The sequence below is a fragment of the Schistocerca cancellata genome, chromosome 6 (assembly GCF_023864275.1).
Source record: "Schistocerca cancellata isolate TAMUIC-IGC-003103 chromosome 6, iqSchCanc2.1, whole genome shotgun sequence".
Taxonomy (NCBI): Eukaryota; Metazoa; Arthropoda; class Insecta; order Orthoptera; family Acrididae; genus Schistocerca; species Schistocerca cancellata.
The window spans coordinates 434,788,523-434,810,425 of NC_064631.1; positions in this window are offsets into that span (position 1 = coordinate 434,788,523).

Here is a 21,903-nt window from a genome sequence, read left to right on the forward strand (position 1 = left end):
CCTCTTTTCTCGGTAGCCATACTGTTCACTGACGTTATGGCTTTTCAAATGACAGCGTGCGTGGCATATCGTCATACAGACAGTGTACAGCGTCAGATTTACACCTGATGGCCAAAATTAGAACTAATTTTGTTCCAGCGTTAATCGGTTAACGCATTAACAAATGTACCAGATTTCGCTGCCATACGATAGTTGTAGCCCACATTGGAACTCCGTGAGTAGCTGCACATTAATTATAACCACCTAGTATGTAGAGACTCTGGTAATAATAACAATAATAGTAATAATAATAATAATTTTGTGTGGCTCAGTGGCCTGGTGCAAGTCTTGGAACTGGACGTCACTTCGGCGACTTGGGTCTAGCCAGTTTTAAACAGCGAAAAGTGGAATCTGAACGACGTTTTGTCTGGCGAATGTCCACCCATCATAGCGAGGCGAATGCCGTGTTGGGAGACACAAATAAAAATCGAGACATCTACGGATCCCACGAACTTCCACGCCTTTTTTTTTTTCTTTGCAGTTGGTCGGGGCGGACGTCATATGACACCTGTTCCAGTTGATCTTTGAATATTTCCCTCAGTCTTTTTTTATTACAGTGGACAGCCAGCTCCCGCTGAGCTCTGACTGCTGGACTAGCAGGCTTGACTGGGATTCACCTCTGGGAAAAGGAGCCCTCTAGCTTACTTAAAATCCGAACCATCAGAGCTATGTCGGCTTTCACTGCCGGTCTCACGACAAGGCAGATGCCCTGAGGAAAGCCGTTGTAATACGGTCAGATCGTTGGTTTTATACCTTATAAGTAAAGCGTTTTATACAATGACGCGGTACAACACACAGGGGAATTATAATAATCGAATCCGAATCATGTTTCGCTTCTGGCCAATCTGTGCTTCAGCGAAAGGTGAGTTGCAGGGAGAGTGAAAATCCGTGTCCGGCCGGAATTGGATCCTGTGGTCTCTCAGTTTCAAAAAACACGTTTTAGGCGGTCGAGCACCATATTCGACTCGGATTCTGCTTCAGCTTCGCTGCTCTCAGGAGTTGCGGGATCTGTATCGCTAGATGGAAATGGGTTTCCGCAACGGCGGAAGACTTAAATTCATCATAGTTCAGTCAATGTCCATGGAATATTTGTAATTTGTATACTCTAACCTTCATTATGAATTATTCTATTAGTCAAAACCGGATAAAAATCCCACAAATAGTTCCTGAGATTAACCTGTACATACAAACAGAAGCGAGCTGGCGACATCAGATTGTATACTAGGGTGAGTGAATAAATAAGTCGCAAACGCCAGAATACACTTGTCGTTTCAAATTTAGCGCCTCTACGTATCTAGAAGATGGCAGCACACGTCGCTTGGAAGGTAGCTGATACGCAGTATTCGATGGTCAGTGCAATCAGACGAAGATGGTATGTGTACTCTAAGTGTGTACCCGAGCAGAACAACGCGATTTTTGTGAGCCGACGGACTGTCCGCAGAACACGTCCACAGCGAAATTCGTCCCAGACTTAGTTAGAACTTTATTTCATCGGAAGTTGTGTTCAACAGGATAAAGGAATTCAGCAAAGGATAAATAAGTATGAAACCCAGCTCGCGCCTATTCGTCTACGAGACTCAGAGGGCCATAGACAAGGGTTCCCAGGTAGATGCCGTGTTTCTTGACTTCCGCAAGGCGTTCGATACAGTTCCCCACAGTCGTTTAATGAACAAACTGAGAGCATATGGACTATCAGACCAATTGTGTGATTGGATTGAAGAGTTCCTAGATAACAGAACGCAGCATGTCATTCTCAATGGAGAGAAGTCTTCCGAAGTAAGAGTAATTTCAGGTGTGCCGCAGGGGACTGTCGTAGGACCGTTCCTATTCACAATATACATTAATAACCTTCTGGATAACATCGGAAGTTCACTGAGACTTTTTGCGGATGATGCTGTAGGATATCATGAGGTTGTAACAATGGAAAATTGTACTGAAATGCAGGAGAATCTGCAACGAATTGACGCATGGTGCAGGGAATGGCAATTGAATCTCAGTGTAGACAAGTGTAATGTGCTGCGAATACGCAGGAAGACAGATCCTTTATCCTTTAGCTACAATATAGCAGGTCAGCAACTGGAAGCAGTTAATTCCATAAATTATATGGGAGTAGGAATTACGAGTGATTTAAAAGGGAATGACCATATAAAATTAATCGTCGGTAAAGCAGATGCCAGACTGAGATTCATTGGAAGAATCCTAAGGAAATACAATCCGAAAACAAAGGAAGTAGGTTACAGTACACTTGTTCGCCCACTGCTTGAATACTGCTCACCGGTGTGGGATCCGTACAAGATAGGGTTGATAGAAGAGACAGAGAAGATACAACAGAGAGCAGCACGCTTCGTTACAGGAGCATTTAGTAATCGCGAAAGCTCTACGGAGATGACAGATAAACTCCAGTGGAAGACTCTGCGTTGGAGAGGCTCAGTAGTTCGGTACGGGCTTTTGTTGAATTTCCTAGAACATACTTTTACCGAGGAGTCAAGCAGTATATTGCTCCCTGCTTCGTATATCTCGCGAAGAGACCATGAAGATCAGAGAGATTAGAGCCCACACAGAGGCATACCGACAATCTTTCTTTCCACGAACAATACGAGACTGGAATGGAAGGGAGAACCTATAGAGGTACTCAAAGTACCCTTCGACACACACCGTCGGGTGGCTTCCGGAGTATGGATGTAGATGTAGATGTAGAACAACAAGCGTGCTCGCCTCTTTGATTATCCAGTGATGGCACATTGTATTTCGTTACCTACAGAACACATCAGTCCTATAGGCTGCAGAAATTTAAGGAAACCAAAGAGCTTGTTTATCACGAGAGGTCACTCGTTAGATGCGAATGCTGCCGCAAGAATCCTTTGCTGCAGGCTTTTAACACTTTGTCGAACGATGGGATAAGTATTTAAGTTTGTAAGAGGAGTATTTCGAAAAATGAAATTCAGGCTGGTACACGCAGATCTGGTCTCTCTATCCAAGTTTGCAAATTACTTACTTACTCACCCTCCTATGAAGAGAAGAGAAAATACAAATCCTGCATCGTTTTCTGCAGGGATAAAGGAATGAAGCTGAGTTCTAAAGGTTATGAAACGTCGCCTTAGAAAAACTAACGTCCCCTTAGAAAAATTTATGAATGGCTGTGCTGATAAACCTCTTACATTATTTAATTTTCAAACAGCTGAGCAGAACTGAACGTACTCAGACATTTCGCTCTTTACCTATTCTGATCAGCACTAAACTGACACACAATATTTTTAGCGCAATGCAATGTGACCTTCAAAAATCCCTACAAAAGAATGGCCCTGCCTAACAATAACCTATACCTTTCATGAATCACTTACCTCACAAAAATCTTCGTTACTCGAACTACTGCAATAGAACGAGCGCCAAATAAATAAAAGATTCTAACTACTGAAGGCATTAACTACTGATACGCATAGTTAGCAAATGAAAGATTTTGATAGAGAACAAACAATGTATTTACCTTAATAGTGTTCAAAAGTCATAATATATATATATATATATATATATATATATATATATCAGTCCATGACATCCATTCTTACAAATTTACTGATGGACACACGTCCATATCATCCGCTCTCAAAACTCCGCCATCTCACTCCCCACATCCACCACTGCTGGCGGCTCACCTCCAACTGCGCAACGCTACGCGCTGACCCTAGGACGCCTAAGGGGGGGAGGGGGGGCTGTTCGTTGAACCCACAATTTTTTTATGTCCCCTACTTTTGCCCAAGTAACTTTCATACTACATATTCCCTTTGAGTTATTGTTTGTTGGCTATTTTATGAAATGTTAGTGTCAATATATTTTATAGAAAATTCCTGCTTTGAGAGAAAAAATAAATAAACTTATTATGGGTCCAACAACCCCCCCCCCCTTAGGCTTCCATGCTATAGCAAATTTTCCTTAGTAGGATTTCGTATTACTCATATCCACAACAATGCAAGTTAGTTTCTTGTTGGTTGGTGTTCTTGATACAACAATCAGTTTACGTTGAGAGGAAGTGATTATTGGTGTCAAGTTAGCTGTTATTTATCTTGTAAACTTGCAGTGAGTTAGTGCAGTTCCCAACATGTAGGCCTCCAGTAACTTTGGTGTCCTACACAGCAAAAACGAAACCAAGTAAGAACTTACTGATGTTGTCAACAATGCACCAAGATAAAGGCAATGTTGGAGGAGAGAAGAATTAAACCGAGATAAATGCATATTATAATTCCACTAAAGGTGGAATTGATACCATTGAACAAATGGCGCGTATGTACACCTACAAGAGGGGAACAAAGAGATGGCCTCTGTCTGTATTTTACTCTCTCATCAACATTTATGCTATCAATGGAACTACCATATTCATCCAGCAACATCCAAGATGGAATGAAGAGAAACACAACAAACCGGAACTTTATCTTCTGCAAGCTGGGATGGAACTAGCGAAATTAGAGGTAGAAGAAAGAAGTGCCAATGCAAGAGGGTTATCTAACCAAATTGTTCAATCAATGGAGACTATTCTACAAAAGAAAATCATAGAAGTGACAACAGAAGCACGTCAGCCTCCTGCAGGGAAAGGTCGGTGCCATATTTGTGTAAGAGAAGCTAAAACAAAGAAGCAGAAGTACAACAATCTAAATAAACCAAAACAGTATTGTGGACAGTGTCATAAACACGTGTGTAAAACACACTCAGAAAAAATTGTGTAGTGTGTCTCTTGCCTTGAAGTTGAGGACTCAGAGTAGTCTATTGTATATGAACACATCTGTATTTTGTATTCTAATATGTCAATTTTTTATTCACTCAATCCAATATTTATAACAATTAACAACATTTATAAACCGATGCCTTAGTTAAAATACATAAACCATTTTGAAAGTTGCAATTTTTCGTCAGTAAACTTATTTTATAGATTTCCGGAAAGCTTTTGACACCGTTCCTCACAAGCGACTTCTAATCAAGCTGCGGGTCTATGGGGTATCGTCTCAGTTGTGCGACTGGATTCGTGATTTCCTGTCAGGAAGGTCGCAGTTCGTAGTAATAGACGGCAAATCATCGAGTAAAACGGAAGTGATATCAGGTGTTCCTGATCTATATAAATGACCTGGGTGACAATCTGAGCAGTTCTTTTAGGTTGTATGCAGATGATGCTGTAATTTACCGTCTAGTAATGTCATCCGAAGACCAGTATCAGTTGCAAAGCGATTTAGAAAAGATTGCTGTATGGTGTGGCAGGTGGCAGCTGACGCTAAATAACAAAAAGTGCGAGGTGATCCACATGAGTTCCAAAAGAAATCCGTTGGAATTCAATTACTCGATAAATAGTACAATTCTCAAGGCTGTCAATTCAGCTAAGTACCTGGGTGTTAAAATTACGAACAACTTCAGTTGGAAAGACCACACAGATAATATTGTGGGGAAGGCGAGCTAAAGGGTGCGTTTCATTGGCAGGACACTTAGAAGATGCAACAAGTCCACTAAAGAGACAACTTACACTACACTCGTTCGTCTTCTGTTAGAATATTGCTGCGCGGTGTGGGATCCTTACCAGGTGGGATTGACGGAGGACATCGAAAGGGTGCAAAAAAGGGCAGCTCGTTTTGTATTATCACGTAATAGGGGAGAGAGTGTGGCAGATATGATACGCGAGTTGGGATGGAAGTCATTAAAGTATAGACGTTTTTCGTCGCGGCGGGATCTATTTACGAAATTTCAGGCACCAACTTTCTCTTCCGAATGCGAAAATATTTTGTTGAGCCCAACCTACATAGGTAGGAATGATCATCAAAGTAAAATTAGAGAAATCAGAGCTCGAACAGAAGGGTTTAGGTGTTCGTTTTTCCCGCGCGCTGTTCGGGAGTGGAATGGTAGAGAGATAGTATGATTGTGGCTCGATGAACCCTCTGCCGAGCACTTAAATATGAATTGCAGAGTAGTCATGTAGATGTAGATGTAGATGTAGATTTAATACCTGTGGGCTCGCCGAACCCCCCCCCCCCCCCCCCTTAGGCATCCAAGTTAGAAAAAAAGGCTTGGGCGTCCTAGGGTTAACAGCTAACTGCCCAACACTACAATAGCTAATTCCAACTATGCAAACCAGCCACAGACTGCACACAGCACAGTCAGTGATTTTCATATAGAGCTCTACATGGCGTTACGAACATAAAAACCTAAGCAGCCTCCTTACAAGGTGTATGAAGATATTGAAGAAACAGTTATTCGAACGCGTCTTTATTTGATATTAGACGCAATGTAGCTCTCAGTCGAAGAGAAGCCAAAAATGCTGGGTGCGAGTTGCCATTAGTTCTGCACCGATGACGCTGGCAAGCGGCAATGCGAAGTGGCACAGTGCGGGGGGGCTGCGGGGATTTCCCGTATCTGCGGGCACGGTCGGTGGGGGCGCGTGCCCTCGCAGCTCCACGGTCTCTGGCCACGCTAGCAACCCTCGCACCCCCCTCCCCTCAGCTGTAGCAAGTCGCTTTCAGGACGTCAGTCACCGAACACAGACAGAGCGAGCGCGCGCACGCGGCCAGCGCATGCAGAGCGAGGCGCTAATTTGTCATTACGCGGGGGCGGCGGACCACTGCTGCTGCTGCTGCTGCGGGGGCGGCGACGGCGTGATTGCGAGGGGCGTCGTACGGACGCCGCGATTCTTCCTGCCGGCGCGAGCGTTCTAAAGAATTTTCACTGTGAAGAAAGGGAAAGAAACGGAGCGCAAGCGGACAGGGAGAGAGGACGGGGTAGGAGATGCAAAAGGGGGCGAGGGAAGAAAGGACCGAAAGAGAAAAAAAAAAAAAAAATTGGGAAAAAAAGGGGGAGGGGGGGAGACGGAACGATTCGTAAATTTTCCCCCTCGGGCGGCGGTGCTGAGTGCGGGGTTGGCACCCCCGGTTTTAATGCGAGTGTGTCTAATGGAGGGGAAGCCGGCGGACCGGCGGGGGCTGATGGATCGACGCGGAGGTGGCGCCGGGCGACGGCACTGTGTGTGGGAACGCACGCGCCTGCTGCACGCCGCCTCCGGTCACATCCGACGGCTCAGCCTCCCTGCACTGATTCCAGCTCCGCAGCTGGCATTCAGAGCTTCACTCCGCTTCCCAGTGCTTTCGCACTGTTCTGTCGACATTGAAGTTTTGTCATTTGGATCTGTAACACTTTAATCATCAACTTAGGTGTCCGCAAGGACGGAGGGGTACTCATTTTTCATTTACGAGGGTCACTCCAAAAGAAATGCACACTGTTTTTTTTTTTTAATCCATCTTCTATTCTACATGTTTGAAAGCTTTACAGTGTGCAGATAGATACTTTAGTAACAATATTTTCATTTCTCCACACAATTTCCATCCCGAAACTTCCTGGCAGATTAAAACTGTGTGCCGGACCGAGACTCGAACTCAGGACTTTTGTCTGTGAGGACGGGGCGTGAGTCGTGCTCCAGTTTGACAATTTTTATACAACTGGTTCGGTGAGTTTCAAAACGTGTCGTACCACAAGTACTAAATTTGACAAGAAGTTTAATTAACGTATTGTATGTCCTACGACTGATAGTTTCAAATAAGTAATATTTTTGAAGGGAGATTACTTTGATACACAAAAGGTAAGCATACTTCGTTAATACCTGCAATTTTTTGTGTCGTCAGTGCGAATATAGGTCCCACCTTTTCGACGTAACGATATGAAATTGCACTCTACTTATAATTAAATTCAGCCCATCTAACGAGCTAGAAAATGCAGTTGGAAATATACACAAATGGGATTTTTATTTATATACCAGTAATGCTACTTCCACATTGAAAATGAAAAATCTGAAATACGACATAAGTCCAAAAACTTGAGAAAATCCAGTTGGTTATGAATAGAAAAAAACAACAGAAATATCTCTATTATTCTTTTTCTTAGTAGGAAAACAGGATATAAAGTTTTAAACCGGTTATACAGCTTTGATGCCGTCTAGAACACAAATCTTTACATCATATCACTTTTTGGATTTGCTGTGTTACGTTCTTTAGATGCTGGCGGTAGGCGGCAGAATTCACGATCCAGCGTGTCGGAGTAATTCCTTTCTGCAGCTCCATAAGAGATGCACGGTGGAGTCGTAGAGATTTTATTGAGGACTTATTGATAATCTTCTATCAATATTTAAATTTGCCAAAGTGCAGGATTGCGCAGAAACCATCGCCGCGCAAAGAGAATGGTATAATTTCCATTTACCAGTCTAACAAGCGAACAAACCCAAGTTTTACAGTCGTTGCTAAATCGACAATATTTTCCGTCATCCTCGGACATAGAATGACAGATAATCATACTCAGAAATTCGCGAGAATTCTGTAATACGAGGGTCACTCCAAAAGAAATACACACTATTTTTGTAAAAATACAGTTTTCATTCTGCAAGTGTGAAAGATTTACAGTGTGTAGATACATCCTTCTCGCTTGTTTTCAAACTTAGTTCAACCTGATAACAAACGCCGAAACAAAGGAAAGCTGTGTATTTTCTACATTCTGGATGAAGTTCGACCTGATAAAAGCTGGGTCTGAGATCAATAGAAGACAACACTTTTACCCCATTAAAATTTTGAAGACGTCCTTCCAACTTTTGCGGCCTGTCTGTTTCAGGAATGATGATAGTATTGATTTGTCTCGAATCTAAGACAAGCCTGATCGATCCATTTTTCTTCTCAACAACATGTAATGGATTGTTGTATGAGCTTACTGCAGGCTCAATAATGCCCTCGTCAAGCGTAGATTGTATTTCTGTTCTAACACGGTCCCTATAATGTGCCGGAATTACGTATGGTCTAACACAAAATTTAGTATGCTCACGAACACGAAATTGGTATTGAAATCTCTTGATTGTGCCTGTTTTGTGAGTAAAAACTGTGGAATGTGCTTGTAAAATCTCAAAAAGGTCCTGCCTATCAATGTCATTACAGTTCTCAATTGTTTGAATTTTATTCTGAATTAACTCATCAGTATCAAATACGCCGTCGATATCATCCCTGTCAGTACTTGCAGAGTGATTGTTAGTGTCAAGTTTCGTCGAAAATTCCGAACTGTTGTCTAACAGAAGGTAAAGCCGATTAATTTCCTCGTCATGGTTTGAGAGCCAATCTTCAAATTTCAAAGCTATTGACTTACCTTCTTTCTCTAAACTTATTTCAGCATCGTGAAAGTTTAAGATTGCTTTGTATTCATTCAAAAAATCTACTCCCAATATAATTTCCGTCGACAATAATGGAACAATAAGAAAGTTCATAGAGAAGCTGTGGCTTTGACAAAAGTATTCTAAGTTGGTTTGTTGGCGTACATCTACACTTTTTCCAAAGATTGCACCTTGTAATTTAATCTTACGTACCGGAAGTGTGGGACAATCGTTCGATTTGTTGCATTTCCTAAAGGCTTTTCGCTAATTACTGAAATGGGACTGCCAGAGTCAAGTACTGCCATAAAATTTACGTCATTTACTGTAATGTCAATCACAGGATATGCAATGTTGTTATGTTTTACGTCGTTTTCCTGGAGTAAGATGTCCCTAATGTCTTCCATTTTTATGTAATTACTAGCTATGGCAGCTGCGTCGTCGGTTTCATAAGTACGTTTTGTGGCTGCCAGTGGTATGAGTCATTGCCTATTGTCTCTTTGATGGCGCGCGTCGTTATTGGGATTTGGAGACCTAACTTCTACAAATTCACCTTGTCGAGAGGGCCCTGCCCTGTTTGAATCCCGCCAGTTCTGACGCAATTCAGGACTGTCGTTAAGATCATATCGTCTGTCGTCATGTCGGTAGATTCCATAGTTTCTTTCATGTCGGTCACATGGTGGAGAATTTCTCCCTGAATCGTAACTGCGTGCTGGACCGTTGCGTCTATTCTGTCTCCCTTGATAATAATTATTTTGATTCCCATATTGTCTGTTTCTCTGATTGTCTCTGTGATAGTCACTACCATGGAGAGGTGATCTTTCCCTGTAATTATTACTACTTTGCCAACGGTTGTCATACGGGTGGAGTCTGTTTTGGTCACGATTTGTGTTGTGAGAATAGCCTTTTCGTGTCCAGTTATTGTTTCTTTCATCACGGAATTGCGACGGATGTGACCTGTAATGGTTGTGTTCCTGTTTTCGAGTTCCGCGATTGTCAGTGTCAATTTCTAATTCTTGTGAGAGTCCATGAAAAGCTTCAATGTCGTCTTTGCAACGTCCTGCCAAAATAATATGTCATAAATGTTCAGACAATTTGATTAAGCAAATGCGGATGAGTTCTGAGGGGCTGTATGGGTTTGACAGGTACTGATTCTTGTGCAACATGTCTTCAAAATATTTCACAAGACTGAAAAATTCAGATTGTTCGAAATGTTTCATCATTATGATGCTATGTTTTACTCGGTCTTGTTTAGCTTGAGACCAACATGCTGAGAGGAAGGCATGATAAAATTCTCCTTCACTGTGACAATCGTGAATGACCGATCGCATTCTTTCAGCTGGTTCATTCTCTAAATAGCCACACATAAATTCTAATCTGTGCTCCAATGACCAGTTGGGAGGAAAACAGTGAGAGAATTGATGAAGCAATGCTTGTGGATGAATGTCGTTGCCAAAATTCTTAAATGTTTTGAATTTACGTGTAGTAATGAACAGCTTAGAGTCAAAATCATCGTGTCGACGAGTCGCACATTGCTCATTGTTACTTCGTTTCAGCGGTTCCATCTCAAAATTCAATGCGCCTTGCCAATTTCTTTCATAATTTCCGAAGTGTCCTGTGTAATTATTTTGTGGTTGTTCCGTATTTCTATGTCCCTCTTCCCGTACTGGAGTGCGAGTGTGCTCTGAAATATGTGATTCTTGTATTACTTGTGCCAACTGATTTTGTACTGCCCGGATTTCTCTTTTGTACTGTGTATTGATTTGATTTTTATTTTGTTTGAATTTTCTTATTTGTTCATACTCTTCAGTGTCAGTGAAGGCTACAGGTCTTGTGTCATTCAGATCATCATCTACCTTTGTAGATAAGTTAGTGAACTGATCTGAAAGTTCGGCTACTTTATCCGATAGTGAAATTATTTCCTCTGTGTGTTTTTCTGAACCAAGTTTCAGAGTGTCCATTTGTGTTGAAATCGTATCTACTGAGTCCTTTAAGTTTTCCTGAGTTTTTGCAAGTTGCGTAACCGAATCGGTAGATGCAACTGAATCAATTTTAGCTTGCAAGGTCTCATGATTTTCAGGAACAATAGTTTGCAGTTCTTTTATGGCTGCTTCGTGATTCTGTAATGTATTTCCATGCCGCGAAAAAATAGGTTGGAAATGCTCACAAATTTGTGTTTTTACGTCATTACAGACTTTTTGACATTTCGATTCGATTTTATGTAACTCAGTAGTTAAATCTTCACGTGTTTGTTCAAGCGTATGTTCCACTGAGTCTAACGTTTGAAGCTTTTGTTCCATTGCATCTAACTGTTGCTGTGTTTGTCTCTGGTGTTGTTCCATTGTGTCTAACTTTTGAAGATTTTGTTCCATTGTGTCTAACTTTTGAAGATTTTGTTCCATTTGTTTCTCATTTTGTTCAAGCGTTGTGTCTAACTTTTGTAGCCTTTGTCCCATTTGTTGCATTAACTGTAATAAGAATGCACTGGTGTCTGAAACATGTTCCTCAGTGCTTTTCGGCAGTGAAGTTGCACCGGCGACATTCACATTTTGACAAGCAGAAAATGTGTCTTGACTTATTTGAGACAACGGCGAGGACCCAAAACCTGGATCTGCAGCCACCTGACGTCATCAGTGCTGCCACGGGCAATAGCTCTGCTAGCTGCCCGGGTCGACTTACGCGCGCGCCACATTTGGCCTATCTGATTGGATGCTGTTGGTGTCGTCATGCCTATGTAAGCGGACACCGTAGCAACCGGGCAGTCAGTGAACTCCTCAGATCACCCAGAAGACAAACACCCCACGATGTCCCCATCTCTCACCAACTCAGACTCGGGAGGAGAAGCCGCAAGGCTGGACTCTCCATAAACACACGGGTTGAAGTCCACCCCCACTGAAGATCCGTGGCGAGAACCCCGGCAGTCAGTGAACTCCTGACGACGATTTCGGGGATGGTCATCGAAAGCTCGAGAATTTTATTGGAAATGACGCGATTTGAAAACAGAGAACGTTTTATTCCTTATATTGAAACGTCCCCTTTGAACAATTATACATGACTATGCTTAAACTGACAGACAATATTTTTTAGCGCAACGCAGTCTGACTTTTAATAATCCCTACAAAAGAACGGCCCTGACTAACAATAACCTATACCTTTCACAAATCACTTACCTCACAAAAATCTTCGTTACTCGAACTACTGCAATACAGCGAGTGCCACTACTGCCAGCTAAGTAAAAGATTGAAACTACTGAAGGCACTAACTACTGATAGGCATAGTTAGCAAATGAAAGATTTTGATAAAGAACAAACAATGTATTTACCTTAATAGTGTTCAAAAGTCATAATATATATATCAGTTCATGATATTCAGTCTTACAAATTTACTGTCTCTGTCCAGATCATCCGCTATCAAAACTCCGCCATCTCACTCCCCACATCCACCACTGCTGGCGGCTCACCTCCAACTGCGCAACGCTACGCGCTGTTAACATCCAGCTGCCCAACACTACAACGGCAGACAACAATGCAAACTAGCCACAGACTGCACACAGCACAGCCAGTGATTTTCATACAGAGCGCTACGTGGCGTTACCAATAAGAAAACCTAAACAGCCTGCTTACAATATGTCTTCTTGTTCACATTCGGTCTTCTTTCCAGAATGCTTCTTACTGTTAGGAAAGCTTCTCTACAATACTTCCTTTTCCTGATGTGAAGCCAAACAGATCCTGAGACGCATATTGTTTAGTTATCTTTTTAATCCTGTTCTTAATTACATTGGGCAGTTAGGACACTCACTGGCATTTACTTTTTTCGGTAAGGTGACTACACTGCTTTTAGTAAAGTATTCCGGGATCTCATCATTGTAAAAGGCTTTTTCAATGATACTGTACAGTTCTTGTTTCATTTTCTCTTTTACTCGCTTCAGGTATTTTACTAGTATGTTGTCTGCTCCTGCCGCCTTCTTATCCGTCAACTACTGAAGTGCTAGATCAAATTCTTCTCGTTTAATTGTGAGCCCTTTATTATCTTCCCGCATCTCCTCAGGTTGAAGACAGTCTCGTTGTAGAACAAGTCTCAAGATACTCCTTCCAGGATGCTGTGATATCTTCACACTCAATAAGCAGTTGTCTATTCCTATCTTTTATTACAGTAATTATTGTATTGGGTTTGTGTTTAGTAATATAATCGTTCTATATGATTCATCTGTACTTTCTCGTATTTATAAATGAATATCGGGTTTTAACGCTTTATAATATTTATTATGTTCAACTTACAGTTATAAATTATATGTCAAATGAAAGAGCAACTCAAACAGTTTTACCAAGAACCGTATAAATGTTCAATGTGAGCACCATTTGTCACACGGCACACATCAAGTCTATAGCCGAGTTCTTCCCAAACGTTGATAAGTGTGTCTTCAGTGATTGTAATAACAGCTGCTTCAGTCTGGTTTATTAATTCAGGGAGGTCTGCTGGCAGCGGAGGCACGTACACACGAGCCTTTATGAAGCCCCAAAGGAAAAAAAATCGCATGGCTTTAGAACAGGTGAACGTGGAAACCATGCAAAACAAGCCCGGTCATTGGACCCCTTGAGGCCTATCCAGCGCTTGGGTACAGTGAAGTTCAACCAATCGCGTACTTTGCTATGCCAGTGAAGTGGCGCACCATCTTGCTGGGAAATGAAGTTCTCTGCCTCATCTTCTTCCAACTGAGGAAGAGCCATTGCTCTAGTGTATCAAGGTAAGAAGTGCCAGTTACAGTATGTTCACCAAAAAAGAAAGGTCCATAAGCTTTCTGCTGGGATACGGCACAAAAAACAGTCACTTTAGGGGAATCTCGTTCCATTTGTACCACCTCGTGAGGATTTTCTGAGCCCTAGATGCACACATTGTGAGTGTTAACATGTCCACTAAGGTGAAAGGTCGATTCATCACTGAAGCCAACATGATCCAGAAAATCTTCATCGTCATGAAACAACATTTTGTTTGCGAAGTTGGGATATAATCCATGGTCTGCCGGCTTTAGAGCCTGTAATAACTGTAAACAGTAAGGACTTAGTTGTACACTTTTCTTAAAACTTACAAACAGTTGACATGGGAAACTGTAACTCACAACTAGCCTTCCAGAGTGATTTCTTTGGGCTACAAGTGAACGACTCTCTCACTCCCTCAACAGTCTCTTCACTAACTCTTGGTCGTCCTGTGCTCTTCCCTTTACAAAGGCAGCTGGTATCTTCAAATTGATGATTACATCTACGAATGTTATTATCACTTGGAGGATCACAACCGAACTTCAGCCAGACGCACGTTGCACAGTAACTACAGATTCGGTCTTTGCAAACTGCAAAACACAAAACGGTTTCTGTTCACTAGTCGCCATTTTTGCTACTACCGCTATCTAGCAGATTGCGGCGAAAACATTGCGCGCTGCGCATGCGCACTGGTGCCAAACACAACTGTTTGAGTTGCTCTTTCATTTGACATATCATTTATAACTGTCAGTTTAATGTAATAAATATTATAAAGCGTTAAAACCGCGATATTCATTTATAAACACCCTGTATATCACTCTCTTACTCCCCGTAACTTCCTTCATCCTTTCTTCTTTGTGATCTATACATTTTTTCACAATGACGTTCTTTATTATTCTGTATTGCTTCGGCTTTCCTCTGTATTTACCTTCTTAGACAGATTTCCTTGTTATATGAGGTCTAATATTTCTCCAGTAGTCCAAGGTTTTTTTGGTTCTTCTCATCACAAACACCGTCTCTCCACTCTAGGATTGGTTATACGTGAAATCCCGTAGAGCACGTTTGGGATTTGTTTGGAGACGTAATGCAGAGTGTGAATATGCACCAGCGATCATCCTGCAATTGTCAGCCACGGTGGTGAAGGAACGGAACGCCCTACCGCAAGAACTCCTTACCAACATTGTGGCCAGCATGGCAGCACTTTTCAGAGCATGCACAACCGTCCTTGGTGATCACGCATCTTATTAAGAAACATGTCCCGCCTTTTGTAATGTCCACTGGCCCATCAAAAATCGCGATGACTTCAGTGCAATTATTGTCTTTGAATAAAAGTGTCATATCTGTTCACTTCATTACGTATTTCTTTCAGCTTACTTCTGGATTATATCGCAGTAGCTGTTTCTACGTATAGCCCGAGTTTCATCGAGCTGTGTTACTTGGCAATCAAACATCATGTGCAACATACTTCCGTCCTTAGGTTTTGCACACCAGTGTAGTATAATTTTGCCTTGACGGAACCTAAGAGAGCGTTAAGTAGAGGTATGGAGGGTACCTGAAGATACGAGTACATCACTTGATATTGGTTCTCGAAATTTTGCAAGTAGACATTCTACATCTACATCTACATCTACATGGTTACTCTGCAATTCACACTTAAGTGCCTGGCAGAGTGTTCATCGAACCATTTTCATACTACTTCTCTACCATTCCACTCTCGAATGGCGCGTGGGAAAAAGGAAACATCTAAATCTTTCCGTTCGAGCTCTGATTTCTCTTCTTTTGTTATGATGATCATTACTCCCTACGTAGGTGGGTGTTAACAAAATATTTTCGCATTCGGAAGAGAAAGTTGGTGATTGAAATTTCGTAAATAGATCTCGCCTCAAAGAAAACCGCCTTTGTTTCAATGACTGCCACCCCAACTCGCGTATCATATCAGTGACACTCTCACCCCTATTGCACGATAACACGAAACGACCTGCCCTCCTTTGCACTTTTTCGATGCCCTCCATCAATTCTACCTGTTAAGGACGCCACACCATGCAGCAATAGTCCAGCAGAGGACGGACAAGTGTAATGACATTCGCGGAGTAACTTGAGTCTGTCTTACAGTCTACCAATTCAGGTTTTTTCAGGTTTTCAAGCATTCCCAAGCCACTATCCCGTGAGTCAAATCCACGGCCGTTCGTGCTGCACTTCTATATGTACGATCAATATCCCCTGTCAGTGTTACCTGGTAAATATCTCACACACTTGACCATTATTATAACATGGGGCACATAAGTGGTCTGTAAGTCGTCTCCTTTGTAGCTTGATAGCATTTTCCCAGAATCCTACTAACGATCCGAAGTCTGCCACCTGCCTCACCTACGACGGAGCCTGTGATAGTGCCCTTTTAATATACTCACAAATTCTTACAGTCAGGCATATGTATGAGTTCACTTACTCTAATTATGAATCGTTGTTGCTGTTGTGGTCTTAAGTCCAGAGACTGGTTTGATGCAGCTCTCCATGCTACTCTATCCTGTGCAAGCTTCAACATCTCCCAGTACCTACTGCAACCTACATCCTTCTGAATCTGCTTAGTGTATTCATCTCTTGGTCTCCCTCTATGATTTTTATCCTCCATGCTGCGCTCCAATACTAAATTGGTGATCCCTTGATGCCTCAGAACATGTCTTACCAACCAGTCCCTTCTTCTTGTCAAGTTGTGCCACAAACTCCTCTTCTCCCCAGTTCTGTTCAATACCTCCTCATTAGTTATGTGATCTACCCATCTAATCTTCAATATTCTTCTGTAGCACAACATTTCGAAAGCTTCTGTTCTCTTCCTGTCCAAACTATTTATCGTCCATGTTTCACTTCTATACATGGCTACACTCCATACAAATACTTTCAGAAAAGACTTCCTGACACTTAAATCTATACACGATGTTAACAAATTTCTCTTCTTCAGAAACGCTTTCCTTGCCATTTACAGTCTACATTTCATATCCTCTCTACTTCGACCATCGTCAGTTATTTTGCTCCTCAAATAGCAAAACTCCTTTACTACTTTAAGTATCTCATTTCCTAATCTAATTCACTCAGCATCACCCGATTTAATTCGACTACATTCCATTATCCTCGTTTTGCTTTTGTTGATGTTCATCTTATATCTTCCTTTCAAGACACTGTCCATTCCGTTCAACTGCTGTTCCATGTCCTTTGCTGTCTCTGACATAATTACAATGTCATCGGCGAACCTCAAAGTTCTTTTTCTTCTCCATGGATTTTAATTCTTCTCCAAATTTTTCTTTTGTTTCCTTTACTGTTTGCTCAATATACAAATTGAATAACATTGGCGATAGGCTACAATCCTGTCTCACTCCCTTCCCAACCATTGCTTCCCTTTCACGCCCCTCAACTCTTATAACTGCCATCTGGGTTCTGTACAAATTGTAAATAGTCTTTCGCTCCCTGTATTTTACCCCTGCCACCTTCATAATTTGAAAGAGAGTATTCCAGTCAACATTGTCAAAAGCTTTCTCTAAGTCTACAAACACTAGAAACGTAGGTTTGCATTTCCTTAATGTTTCTTCTAAGATAAGTCGTAGGGTCAGTATTGCCTCACGTGTTCCAACATTTCTACGGAATCCAAACTGATCTTTCCCGAGGTCGGCTTCTACCAATTTATCCATTCGTCTGTAAAGAATTCGCGTTAGTATTTTGCAGCTGTGACTTATTAAACTGATAGTTCGGTAATTTTCACATCTTTCAACACCTGCTTTCTTTGGGATTGGAATTATTATATTCTTTTTGAAGTCTGAGGGTATTTCGCCTGTCTCGAACAACTTGCTCACCAGATGGTAGAGTTTTGTGAAGGATGGCTCTCCAAAGGCTGAATCACTCACACAGAAATCAAACGATGTTATGTTTTTCTTTTTCGTTTTGTAATGTGTGTAATTTCAAACATTTAAACCAAGGTCCTAGTCTTTTCACTCTTTGAAATCTTATGATGACCTTATTGAATATTTTCGTGGTTTTTTTCATACTGTACTTCATTACAAAGAATTAAATCATCTGCAAAAAGTCTGCGGTCACTATTTGTATTGTCTGAAAGGTCCTTAATAAACAACAGGAACCGCAAAGGTTCCAACATACTTCCCTGGGGCACAGCTGAAGTTAGTTCTTCTTCTGTGGAGTTGCTTATATTTCTGTCGATAACTCTGCGTCTGCAAGATCGCTAGTATCAATATGAACTGCAAAGGTTTCAACACACTTCCTTGCGACATGTGTGAAGTTACTTCTACTTCTGTCGATGACTCTGAGTCCGACATAGATTGCTGCATCCTGTCTATCAATAAATCCTCAACCCAGTCAAAGACTTCGTTTCATGCCCCATATAATCGAACTTTTGATGGTAAACATAGGTCCGATACCGAGTCAAGTGTTTTTCGAAAGTCAAGAAATACTGCATCAACCCGATTTGCCTGATCTATGGCTTTTACGAGGCCACGTGAGAAAATCGCAAGTTAGATTGTTCAATAACGGGAACTCGTGTTGTTGAAACTTGATTGTGACTCGTTGCAGTGTAGCACAATGAGAGATTCTGTTGATGGCTGTCGCGTAGCCTAAACCGGTAATTCTGTTCAAAAAACTTTGCAATCAAGACAGTAAAAGATTAAGTAAAGGAAAGGTACAGCTTTGGGAAAAAGTAGAATAAAGGTTCTGAGCTGAATTACCGTACAAAACATAAGACCTTACTTAGGAAGTCCTAACAACTGTATGCTGCACACGAGTCCCTCAGACGTCCATCACACTTTTCTTGAGAGGTAGCTTTTACGGGTCTTGAACTTTTTAAAGAAAGTGAACCGTAATAAGGAACACGCAGCCATAAACTGCTTCTACAGCTTGACGCGTGTCTTTCGGTTCCCACGCCGTAATACGGAACTTGGTCACGTCGCCGAGTAAGTACGGGACGTGCACAGGAGTTGTTCTTGGCAGCGGCCGCACCAACACCTGCGGCGACGCACCTGGCCGCATGCGGGCGTCGGATGTTTCTCGCAAGTCCACCGACTGCTGGTGGCCGTGGGAAAGGCAGGCACAGGTGCATGCAAACCAACGCAATGCTATACTCACTGGCGATAATGTGAAAACCCTGTGGATCTAACGACTTCCATAAGCGGCACTACAACTGATGTTCATCTATGAGGGTGAGTCAAATGAAAACCTTAAATACTTTTTTTAATGTTATTTATTGTTCAGAAGTGGTACAAAGCTGTATCACTTTTCAACATAATTTCCCCCACGCTCAATGCAAGTCCTCCAGCGCTTACAAAGTGCATAAATTCCTTTAGAAAAAAATTCTTTTGGGTGACCGCGCAGCCACTCATGTACCGCGTGGTGTACCTCTTCATCAGAACGGAACTTCTTTCCTCCCATTGCGTCTTTGAGTGATCCAAACATATGGAATCACTTGGGGCAAGGTCTGGTGATTATGGTGGATGAGGAAGACACTCAAAATGCAAGTCTGTGATTGTTGCAACTGTTGTACGGGCAATGTGGGGCAGTGTGCATTGTCATGTTGCAAAAGGACGCCTGCTGACATCAATCCACGCCGCTTTGATTTGATTGCAGGCCGCAGGTGATTTCTTAGGAGATCTGTGTATGATGCACTGGTTACAGTGGTCCCTCTAGGCATGTAATGCTCCAAAATAACGCCTTTTTCGTCCCAAAAGGAACTGCTGAAGGTTCTGTTCGAAACTTCTTTGGTTTTTTTGATGAGGAATGGCGCCATTACTCGCTCGTACTCTTCGTTTCCGGTTGGTGGAAGTCAACTCAGGTTTCGTTCCCAATAACGATTCTTGCAAGGAAGCCATCACCTTCTCGTTCAAAGCGCCGAAGGAGTTCTTCACAAGCATCAACACGTCGTTCACTCATTTCAGGAGTCAGCTGCCGTGGCACCCATCTTGCAGACACTTTGTGAAACTGGAACACATCGTGCACAACGTGGTGTGCCGACCCATCACTAATCTGTAAACATGCTGCAATGTTATTCAGTGTCACTCGGCGGTTTTCCTTCACTATGGTTTCTACTGCTGCAATGTTCTGTGGAGTCACAACTCGTTGTGCCTGACGTAGACGAGGAACATCTTCCACTGAAGTCACACCATTTGCGATCTTCCTACTCCATTCGTAGACTTGCTGCTGTGACAAACATGCATCACCGTATTGAACCTTCATTCGTCGATGAATTTCAATAGGTTTCACACCTTCACCACGCAAAAACCGAATAACAGAACGCTATTCTTCCCTGGTGCAAGTCGCAAGTGGGGCGGCAGCTTTACAGTGATACTGCGACGGTATGTGTGCATCTGCACTATGCAGCCACCTACAGGCCATTCTGCACTCTGTTTGTAGCACGTATACCAACTTACAGGATAACGGCGCGAAATTTCGATTCGTTATTACAAATTTAAGGTTTTCATTTGACTCACCCTCGTACATAGATACTCCGCAAACCACCGTACGGTGCTTGGCTGAGGGTACTCTGTACCACTACTTGTCATTTTTCCTCCTGTTACTGTCAGAAATAGAGGAGGGAAAAACCACTATCTGTACGCCTCCGTATAAGCTCTAATTTCTCGTATCTTACCTTCGTGGTCCCTACCCGCGTTCTATGTTGGTCGCAGTAGAATCTTTCGGAAGTCAGCTTCAAATGCCGGTTCTCTAAATTTTCTCAATAGTGTTTCTCGAAAAGAGCGTCCCTTTCCTTCCAGGGATTCCCGTTTGAGTTGCCGAACCATCTCCGTAAAACTCTCGTGTTGTCTTAATGTACCGGTAACAAAGCTAGGAGCCCACCTCTTAATTGCTTCGATGTCTTCCTTCAGTCCGACATGGTAAGGATCCCAAACACTAGAGTAGTACTCAAGAATAGGTCGCACCAGAGTCCTATATGCGGTTTCCTTTACAGGTGAACCACTCTTTCCTAAAGTTCTCTCAATAAAACGAAGTCGACCATTCCCCTTCCCTACCACAGTTCTCACATCGTCGTTGCACCTCTTATCTCGTTGCAGCGTTACGCCCAAATATTTAAAAGACCTGACTGCGTCAAGCAGGACACTAGTAATACTGTGAACATTACAGGTTTGTTCTTCCTTCTCATTCACATTAACTTTTTTTTCCACGTCTAGGGCTAGGTGCCATCCATCGCACCAACTTGAAATTTTGTCTGAGTCGTCTTGTATCTTCCTACAGTCACTCAACTTCGACACCTTACCGAACACCACGGCATCATCAGCACACAATCGCAGATTGCTGCCCACCCTGACAGTCAAATCATTTATGGATATAGAGAACAACATCGGTCCTATCACACTTACCTGGGGCACTCCTCATGATACCCTCGTCTCTGATGAACACTCGCCGGCGAGAACAACATGCTAGGTTCTATTATTTAACAAGTTTTCGAGCCACTCACATACCTGTGAACTTATTCCATATGCTCGTACCCTCGTTAATAGCCTGCAGTGGGGCACCGCGTTAAATGCTTCCCAGAAATTTAGAAATACGGAATCTACCTGTTGCCCTTCATCAATGGTTCTCAGTATATCATCTGAGAAAAGGGCAAGATGAGTTTCACACGAGCGGTGCATCCTAAAACCATGCTGATAAGTTTCTTAGCCTCAAGAAAGTCTGTTATATTCGACTGAGAATATGTTCAAGGATTCTGCAGCAAACAGGAGTCAGGGATATTAATCTGTAATTTTGCTGGTCTGTTCTTTTACCCTTCTTATATACTGGAGTCACCTGCGTTTTTTTTTTTCAGTGGCTTGGGACTTTGTGCTGGGCGAGAGATTCACAATAAATGCAAGCTAGGTAAGGGGTCAATGTCGTAAAGTAGTCTTTGTAAATCCGAATTGGGATTCCAGCTGGACCTGGTGATTGATTTGTTTTCAAATCTTTCAGTTGTTTCCAGGCGCC